Below are 10,024 nucleotides of genomic sequence, written 5' to 3' on the forward strand. Positions count from 1 at the left end.
AAATTCCATCACTTTGTTGATGATTAAGAGCTGACAAATAGGTTGTTAATTAGCTGGATTGGATTTGTTGAACTATTTGTGAGTAGGATGTAACTCGGCAATTATCCATATTGCTGGTTGGATACCAATATTGTAACTTTACTGGAACAGCTTGGTTGGTGGGGTAGCTATTCTGGAGTTTAGCTCCTCAGTACTATTGCAGGGAGGTGGTCTTGTCCCAGATTCTTTCCTGTATCCTGTGGTCTCAGCCAATCCTTGAAATCATGTGATGTGAAGCACATTTGCTGGAGATTGCCTTCTGTGATGGCAAAGATCTCAATGGGAATTTGAGATGGATCTTCTTGGTGGTACTTCTGGCTGACTGTGGTTGCAAATGCTGCAGCCTTTTCCTTAGTACTCACATGCTGGGCCCTGTTATTTCTGAGACGGGGATGATCTTGGAGCTTCCTCCCCCTCTTAGCTGTTTAATTGTCCACTGCCAGGACTAGATGTGGCAGGTCTGCAGAGTTTTGATCTGATCTGTTAGTTGTGAGATCGCTTACCTTTGACTATTGCTTGCTGTGTTCACTGTTTAGCATGCAGGTAGTCCTGTCCTGTGGCATCACCAGGTTGGCAACTCATTTTTAGGTAGGCCTGGTGCTTCTCCCAATATGTTCTTCTGTAGTCCTCATTGAACCCACCAATCTCCTGATAGTAATGGTACAGTGAGGGACATGCTTGGCTCTGAGGTTACAGATGGTGGTAGAGTACATTTCTGCTACCCCTCATGGATGCTCCATTTTGAGTTACCAGATTTATTCTCTCTCCTATAGAGCACAACTAGCCTGCTGCAGAACACAGTATAGGGTGTCCTCAGTGTGAAGACGGCACTTTGTCTCTGCAGGGGCTGTGCAGTAATCAATACGTTATCATGGACAGGTGCGTCTGTCACAGGTTCATTGGTGAGGGCAAGATCTTTTTCATTTATTCCTTGAGTTGGTTCACTCACACGCTGCTGACCTAGTTTAGCAGCAGTGTCTTCAGGACTTGGCCAGCTTGTTCTGAGCGAGTATACATACTCGGTCCTCATTACCTTCAGTGCTCCTTCTAAGACTTGTTCAACATGAGGAACACTAACTTATCAGCTGAGAGAGGACAATCGGTGGTTATCAGGAGGAGGTTTCCTTCCCCATGTTTGAACTGATTCCATGAGATTACATGGCATCTTGAGTCAATGTTGAGGACTCCCAGGGCTACCTCTTCATGCCTGTATACTGCTGTGTCATCTTCTTTGGTGGGTTTCTGCTGACGGTGGGAGAGGACATATCAGGGATTATGATGGGGGAGTCTTCTGGTATGATTCTGAGAGGATGATTTTGTCAGGCTACTACTTAACCATTCTCTGTGACACCTTTTTCTAATTTAGTCATCATCCTCGGATGTTTATGAGGCCTTTACAACGTTAACAGGACTGGAAGCAACTTTGCCATGTCTGGAATCAGTTTCAAGGTTAACACTGGGTGGTCCTTCTAGTTTTATTCCTTCTCTCTTTCAATGTATAGTTATTGTGCAACAAGATGGTTTGCTAGGCCTTGCAAAGGATATTTGTGAGTTTAACATGCTAACAGATCTGAAGTCACAAACAGCCAGACCGGGTAAGGAGAATAGACTTCTGCCCCTGAAGGACATCAGTGAACTGGATAACGACAATGCAGTGGTCTTGTGGTCTTCATGACTCATTTTCAAGACCCTACTATATAATTAAATACTGTTTTGCTATTTATTCCCAACAAAGATCCGTGTATTTGCAGCCAGAAAAGATTATCTATCCCTCTGTCAAAGAAAACTTTACTTCAAAATGCATTATATCCATTTAAGGAAATTGTCTCTAAGCCATGACTTACTCTCATGTTTAAAACATTCTGTGAAGCCTCAAATAACAATAATAGGTTTATATTGAACAGTTCTAGAGTTGACTATGAAAAATCAGCTGTCTGTCAATCTAACATCATCATCATCCTGACATAAAGACTTGTTAATAATAGGTACTACTTAAATGCATATGAAACCTTTCGCAATTAAAAATATTTTCCCTGGAGAGTTGGTGATGGAAGCATAACTACGGGCAAAGTTCTGAGCATTTTCCAGAAGTGGCAAGAGATTGGTATTAAATCAATCTATTTTACTGTGATATGGTTTGAAGGATGAATGCTGGCCCAAACATTGAAAGCACTGCCTGTACATTGTTAAACCTTGCTTTATGACTTTTAATATCCACTCAGATCACTAACTTTGTCTAAGCATTCAAATAGTCAAGGATAACTCATCATCGCTGTTATGGTTTACAACATTGCCAATGAATTATTCACCTACTTGATTGAAAAATGTAGAATTGTTAATTCACCAGTGCCATGAATTGGGGCAGCACATTAGTGCAACAAATGGATGCTCTGCCTCATGGCACCAGAGACTGCTGTTCAATCCTGACCTCTGGTGCTGTCCATGTGGAGTTTGCACGTTCTCCTTGTGACTGCATGAATTTCCTCTGGGTGCTCTGGTTTCCTCCCACACCCCAAAGATGTGGTATTTTAATTGGCCACTGTAAATTGCACCTAGTGCATAGGTAAATATTGGTATTAGTTTATTATTGACACTTGTACTGAGGTACAGTGAAAAACTTGCCTTGCATACCAATCGTACAGATCAATTCATTACACAGTGCAGTTACACTGGGTTAGTACAGAGTGCATTGAGATAGTACAGAGTGCATTGAGGTAGTACAGGTAAAAACAGTAACAGTGCAGAGTAAAGTGTCACAGCTACAGAGAAAGTGCAGTGCAATAAGGTGCAAGGTCACAACAAGGTAGGTCGTGAGGTCATAGTCCGTCTCACTGTATAAGGGATAGTCTTAACACAGTGGGGTAGAAGCTGTCCTTAAGTCTGGAGGTATGTGCCTTCAGGCTCCTATATCTTCTACCCGATGGAAGAGGAGAGAAGAGAGAATGACCTGGGTGGGTTGGGTCTTTGATTATTAAGTGGTAGAATCTGGGAGGAGTTGATGAGCATTAATGTAGATTGAGTGGAAATGGGTGGTTGATGGTCTGTATGGACCTGGGGGGCAAGAGCGCCTGTTTCCGTGCTATATCCCTCTATATCAATATGTGTCATGGTTTGAAAAAGGGTATCCTTTGTCATAGAGAAGGCTGCATTGGTAGAAGTTTGAGTTGAGATGCACTGACACTGTCCAGTTTAAAGGCAGTCAGGGCAGTCAGAACGTGTCCAGTGATGTGTGGCCAGGTACCTCCTAGTTCACTGGCTGTAGGAAGGTAGAAAGAGATTTGGAACCCCCCCCCCCCCCCCCCCCAGTGGTTCTGCCCTAATTGCTTTGGTCACAATGGGAAAGAACATCAGATCAGGTATGATTTATGTGATCAAGTTTAAAATTGTTCTTCTGTGATTCAGCAAATAGGATAGAAAATTCCATAGATTCACCAGGATGTATATACTAAGAGAGTCCAATCAGAAGCATGTTTATGAATGTAGAATGGGATCAAGACTTGGCTGAGGGGATCAAATGTACTATTTTCAAGCTTGCTGATGAGATAAAACTAAGTGGGATTGTGAGTAGAGCTGAAGATTTAATTAATGAGCCTTCAAGGGGATATGGACAAGCTGGGTAAGTGGGCAAGAATACCCACTTGGCAGGTAGATATGTTGTGGAAAAGTGTGAAGTTATCTACTTTGGTGCACAGAACAGAAAACAGTATTTTTTGTTCACCCCCCCTGTTTTTTTAAAAGATGGGAGAATAGGTTGCGTTGCTGTTCAAAATGACCTGGATGTCCTTATTCATAAGTCAGCTAATGTCAATATGCAGGTACAGCAAGCAATTAAAGACACAATAGAATATTGGCCTTTGTTATCAGGAAACAAGTGCAGGGAGGAAAGCTGTCTTATTGTAGGACCTTGGTGAAGTATTGTGCACAGTTCTGGTCTCCTTACATAAAAGACTTGCCATAAAGGGATTGCAATAAAGGTTAATTAGACGAGTTCCAAGGAGGGCAGATTTGATGTACAAGGAGAGACTGAGCATATCAAGCCTGTATTCCCTCAGGTTTATACAAATGTGGGGAGATCTCATTAAAACATATAAAATTCATTCAGTGTTTGACAAGTTGGATGTAGGGAATGTTTCCTCTGGCTGAGAAGTCTCGAACCAGGGTCACTGTATCAGACTAAGGGATAAGTTGTTTCGGGTGAGGATGAGGAGAAATTTCTTCACTCAAGAAGGTGATGAATCTGTGGAAACCTCTACCCCAAGAAGATGTGAAAACTCAGTCACTAAATTCATTCAATACAGAAATCGATACACTTCTGGATGTTAAGGGAATCAAGGGATATGGCAACAGTGCAGGAAAATAATGGAGGTAAAAGATCAGCCATGATCTTAATAAATGGTGGAGGAGGCCTGTTTCTGTGATGTTCCTGTATTAAAAGAATGAATGTATAGATTACGCACTGAAAATGAAGCTAATAGACAATGTATCACAACTATATTACAACCAATATTCCACTGAGGAGAATAACTCTGGATGTGATGCCCATTAAACTTTTGGAGATTTTCATTGTAAAAATTAGGATAGTATGCACCAAAACTCTTGTCATAAAATCCCAACTGTTTCATTTATGTACATTTTGCAAAATAATTCTACTGTTCTTGCCCAGATCAGCTACGTGTGAATCCAACCTCCTTTTAAATGTTTCATCTGTTCTTTGTAGTAGCAGGTTCCACAGTCTCATCACTCTTTAGGGTACAGAAGTTTCTCCTGAATATCTAATTGGATTTCTTAGTGTCTATCTCATAATGATGGACTCTAGTTATACTCTTCTCTCTTCCCTACATGGAAACAATCTCTCTCTACTCAATCTATCAAAACCTTGCATCACTCTAAAACCTCCATTAGATCACCTGAGGAAGGAGACCTAGTCTGCTCATCCTTCCCTGAGGTGTCCACCCTCACATTTGCTTTCCTGATAGAGACACCCTTGCTCTTCTCTGTGAGGAATTTTGCCTCTCTGACCACCATGCTTAAGAATAGTTAATCCAAAAACCAACTGAGCACTTCAGAGAAATATTCTCTTGACCATCAGGGAGTCATGCACTGTTGGGATAAAGCCTACTCAGCAAGTGACATATATAACCATTGTATACTCAGCAGCTCACAAAGGTAGCCTTTTGATTGAGTACAGAATCAAACACTCTGAGCGACAAAACCACTTGAACATGTAACTGACAGGCATCTGATGGTGAAAGGCACCTAGGCTTGGTTTCTCTTCCACAACTCTCCCAAAGATACAGTGGGATTTACAGTAAGAATGAAGCAGGATTTCGCAGTGAGACCTACAATCTCACTCCCACCCCAACCTGCATTGTCCCCACCCCGCTGATTCTGCTGGCTGCCCCTTCCCACGCCCACCATTTGCAAAAAAAAATGCAGAGAAAAATCCTTGGATGGATTTTCCTCACATCTTCCTGAGGATGCTGCCAGTTTTTTGATATTGAAGTGCAGAGAGTGACTTGATGCAGTGAGAAGGAAATGAAGAGTGGATATGTATTAGCTTTTTTAAGAATGAGATGGAGGCCAATGAATATATTTCATTCAATTACTAAGATAAAGACCATTGGAAATATATAAGTTCCTGTTGGGCTTGTAAAGGGCAGGAATACCCTGTTGAACTGCAACATGTCAGTGTCTATCACAGTTAATATGAAGATGTTCTGCTCCAGCACTCCACCAATTACCAGCTTGTGACTGAGGGAACTAAGTTATTTTCCCATTGTGTATTTTTAAGGCAAAACGTGCATTTGTAATCTCAGAGTTGAATTGTTTTCAAAATATCATCTTTTTATTGTCCTTTCACTCAGATTTTCTGCAGGTTTTGGGTTGAATGTTAAACCTTGGCAGTTATAGTTGCCAAAACATTTGATATCTCCCAGTAGAGGGGCTCAATAGAGAACAGCCACAACAAAATGTTTGGTGGGATTGCTCTCAGTTCCAGACAAGAGTAACCCAATGCAATCTATCTGGAGCCGAAGGTTTAAATGGGGGTTTAAATACTGGTTACCTCTTGAAGGTTTTGTTGAATACTGCGTCTGGTATGCATCATAATGCATATGCATGGATGATGTAATCATGGGTTTCACTGTCCATATGTCAGCCTCTGAGGGGAGAAAAAAGTCTGTTTAAATTCACGTCCTGTGTAAACAAGGAAACGAATCAAGTGAAGTTTAATTAATTAGGATCATGCTGATCCAATTCATAAATTGATTCTCTTTGTAAGTAAGACTAGGGAGCAGGAAAAGGTTGATATAGCTTGGGTACGGTCTTTGTAGAAGCCACAATACCATCTCTGCAATTCTTAAAAGCCCATTGTTTTTACCTGAAAGAAAGAAGTGAGCACAGTAAGGGTGCCTTGGCACAAACAGAGCATTTCCAAACGATTCATGGTGCGATCAAAAATCTGCTGAAGCCGGCCATTTGCTTCACCTGCTGAAGAAAGTGCGTTGGTTTAAGGATGGGCCCTTTTTCTTCTCTCTGGCTCTGGTTTTGTCTTTATGTTGTAAGGAGGGGTGGGGCTGTTCGTCTTTGATTCAGAACAGGGATGCATTCAACAGCATCCTCTCGCCAGGCTGAGAGCTGTTCACATCCCCGGAAAATTCAGTGGGAGAAAAAGTTTATGGAAGCGAGTAGGAGTTTATTCACGAGTGTCTGCTGCTTTTCAGAGTCATGACTGAGTGTCTATAAGGGGGCAATCAAGCATAGGGTGGGAATTATCTCTACTGGTTGCTTACCTGTGACAGCTCTTCAAGTGCAGCTAAGAGGTTCATTCACAGCAATAGAACAATAGCTGAAGGGGACAAACAATTCTGAGGAGTCTATCATTCTGTATGGTGTTATCTTTAGCACTGAATAAACCAGAGTTCTCCCTTTCTGCCCTATAGTCAGCAGCATTTTCAGAACCAATGGCACTTTCAACTTCCTTTCAGCACTTTTTAACAGGTTCACAAGGGCACGAAGTGCAGTATATAAAAAAAAGATAATAACTTCAACCGGCTGTGGGCAACAGCTCAATGGAAGTGAGCAGCCAGGCTTGTAAGGGAATAAATAAAGTACAGATTTTTGTTTTTTGCTTTATATCAAAAAATAACCTTGCAACCAAAAAAAACATTTATTTCAAATGCACAGAATGAACGAGAGAAACAAAATAACAGTGGAATATTCCAAGTCTGAAAGATAGTGAATTTGTTACCCAGACTGAAATTAGAGTAGGATTACTGATTGTGTATTAGATCTTTTTCAAGAATGAGACCTGAATATCAAAAATGGAAAGTTTGCCTTGCCTTTTTTTAAAATCTCTCCTATTCCAAGCAAATTTTAAAACTTGTCCCTTTCATGTGAGATGCAGGGTAGAACCTTATTATTACAAAGACTCTTATTGTTTTCCCATGCTGGTAAACACTTTCTTCCAGGTTTGAACCTGTAGTCTACTGCCCCAGCAGAGGAGCTGAAAATTTGAAGGTCTAAAGCCTTGATAACTAGTTTATTGCTGGGAGTATGATAGCAAGAGAGGGCTGCATTCGTGTAAAATTCAATTTCTCCAACTGAAATGAGTACCAATTAAATGCTAACAAACCAGGCAGCATTAAGATCTGATGAAATAAGCAATATTCTATTTTTGCTGGGGATTGTTTCTGAGCACTGGCTTTTAAATGAAATGCTTATATATAAAATGTCTCCCTTCACAACAGATGGAGTGAAATGTAGTTTTAATCAATAACTGCAGTCATTTAAAGTTAATGCTAGTTGATGTTTGTTTTATTTCTTTGCTTTAAACACTTACTGTTTTCTATTTAATTAAATAAAAGTGTTTTATATAATTACCAAGGTAATTTCTGTGCCATAAAAATGTCAACCGATACTCAATGCTGATGATTTCAATGGTGTGTATGCCCAGTGATTTAAATGACAGTTTAAACAGTTCCTACTCTCTCTTGGCCACCAGAGTTTACCTCACAGACGCAGGGCTCTGGCCTGTGGGAAAGAGGAAACCATGACTTATCTGAACATATGGTTTCTTAATTCAAGTTAAAATGTCTGAACCCTGTTGCATCTGGTGCCGTTTTAGTTTGTTAAAAATGCCACACAAGGCTGTGACTAAAGGAGAAGAAATCGAGAAAAAAATACAGTTATTACACACTCAAGAGCAGTTTTGCGGCTCATTAACCAGTGGCTTCCGTGACTAATTAGGGTTTTGTCACCAACGCTGGGTCATTATACCTTAATTTTTTTGCATAGCTATTCAACCGTCACTGAGGAAAAATGAAGAAGAGGAATAACTCCTGGAATCAGTCAGGCTAAAACACCAGGCCCCCCCAAAAAAGTCAGTGCCCTAAACTGATGAAATGATCATTTTCTACAAAAGGACAGCAGAGTGTTAGTGGATTAAAGCGATGCTCCTTTATATAGGAGCAAAGAGCTTCATTGACCAGTAGAAGGCAACATTCTGGATGGAAGATAATTAACTTTGAAGTTAGCCATCCAAACATAATGTTGTTCCTTGGCTATTGTTAATTGTCTGGCCTCCTCAACCCTGCTTTAACTCATCCTTGAAAACGGCAGAGTAGTATGTCACATATTAAAGAAAAAGGTCTTGGCTCTTGCCTTTTACTTTTGCAACCCTTGGGCCCTCAGTCTTGGCTAATTTCCCCCCCAAAAAAGAGAGAGAGAAAATTGGGAACAGCATGTAGAAGCATAGACTTGACTCAGTGGTTCCTGTGTAACTAAATGGACCCATGGGGTGAGGGAAACACTGGTGTCAATCACGGGCACAGCCTCCACAAAGGCTAGTAATTGGCGTTGGTCCACCTTTCACTTCTGTCCCGCTGAGACTGTAGCCCAAGGCCCAGTCTTTAGCTCCGTCGCTAACAAGTAAACAATTTATCAGGGGAAGAACTCCTGCGGGTTTCCCCATCATGCACTCCATTCAAGGCCATCCTACCCCCTCCCCTGCCAGCACCACCACACACAAAATTTACGTATACCGTGCAATTTGTGGCAGACGCACCATGTAACAACAAATTTACAACAGGCAAACCATGAAAATGGCTGTGTCAATATAACGACAAACTGCAGCAGCACAGCAGCTGACACGACTGCAGGGAACCCATCAGAAGGTCATTCCACTGCCTCATCTACCAACTCAGTCATTGCTGGCAATCGTGGTTTGTTCAAAAGCTCCTTTTACATTTGAAGCAGGTCCTTTGTTTCCATAATTTCTGGGATTGTTTTCCTTATCGGAGCAGTTAGTTCAATAAGTGTTATTAATTATTGACATTGTCGGCTCTTGTGTCCATAGTCCAAAGTTTTGATGCAAGCTTTGGTGACAAATATAATATTATTAAAATGGGATATTGAAAGTCCTGTGGTTAATATTAGTATGAAAAAAAGCAAGCACACATTGTCCTCTACCGTACTGGCTTGGAAATAACAGCTAATCCATTGATTAATTCCAACTATCCTATTGGATCATAATTTGTGATTTAATTATTGTCTTATAACTTTGTAATAATGCTAGTTATTGCAATACATTTATGTGAGAGTTTTAGAGAATGCTCCAGGTTACAGTTGGCACCACTTGCTTTACTGTGATGCAAAGTTACATCACAACTGACATGATGCTAAAGTACTTGCGAGCTTAATTTCAAGTGGCCATTTCACTCGGATATCACTGACAACTGCACAATGCATTTTAAAAGTACCCAAACATGGGGAACCAACTCAACAACTGTGAGCATGATCCTTTTAATTTCAGGAGAGAATAAACATTTCTCATCATCTGCATTTCTCTAACATTAAACTTTTGCACCTTGGGTTACAGAGCTCTTCCTGTTGACAGTCATTCACAGAGCTATCTTTTGGCTGACCTTACTGTGACCTAGAACCAAGTACTCTGGTCGGATGGCTGTGCATTGTAAGAAATAATTTA

Source organism: Pristis pectinata, chromosome 14 (assembly GCF_009764475.1).
Source record: "Pristis pectinata isolate sPriPec2 chromosome 14, sPriPec2.1.pri, whole genome shotgun sequence".
Taxonomy (NCBI): domain Eukaryota; kingdom Metazoa; phylum Chordata; class Chondrichthyes; order Rhinopristiformes; family Pristidae; genus Pristis; species Pristis pectinata.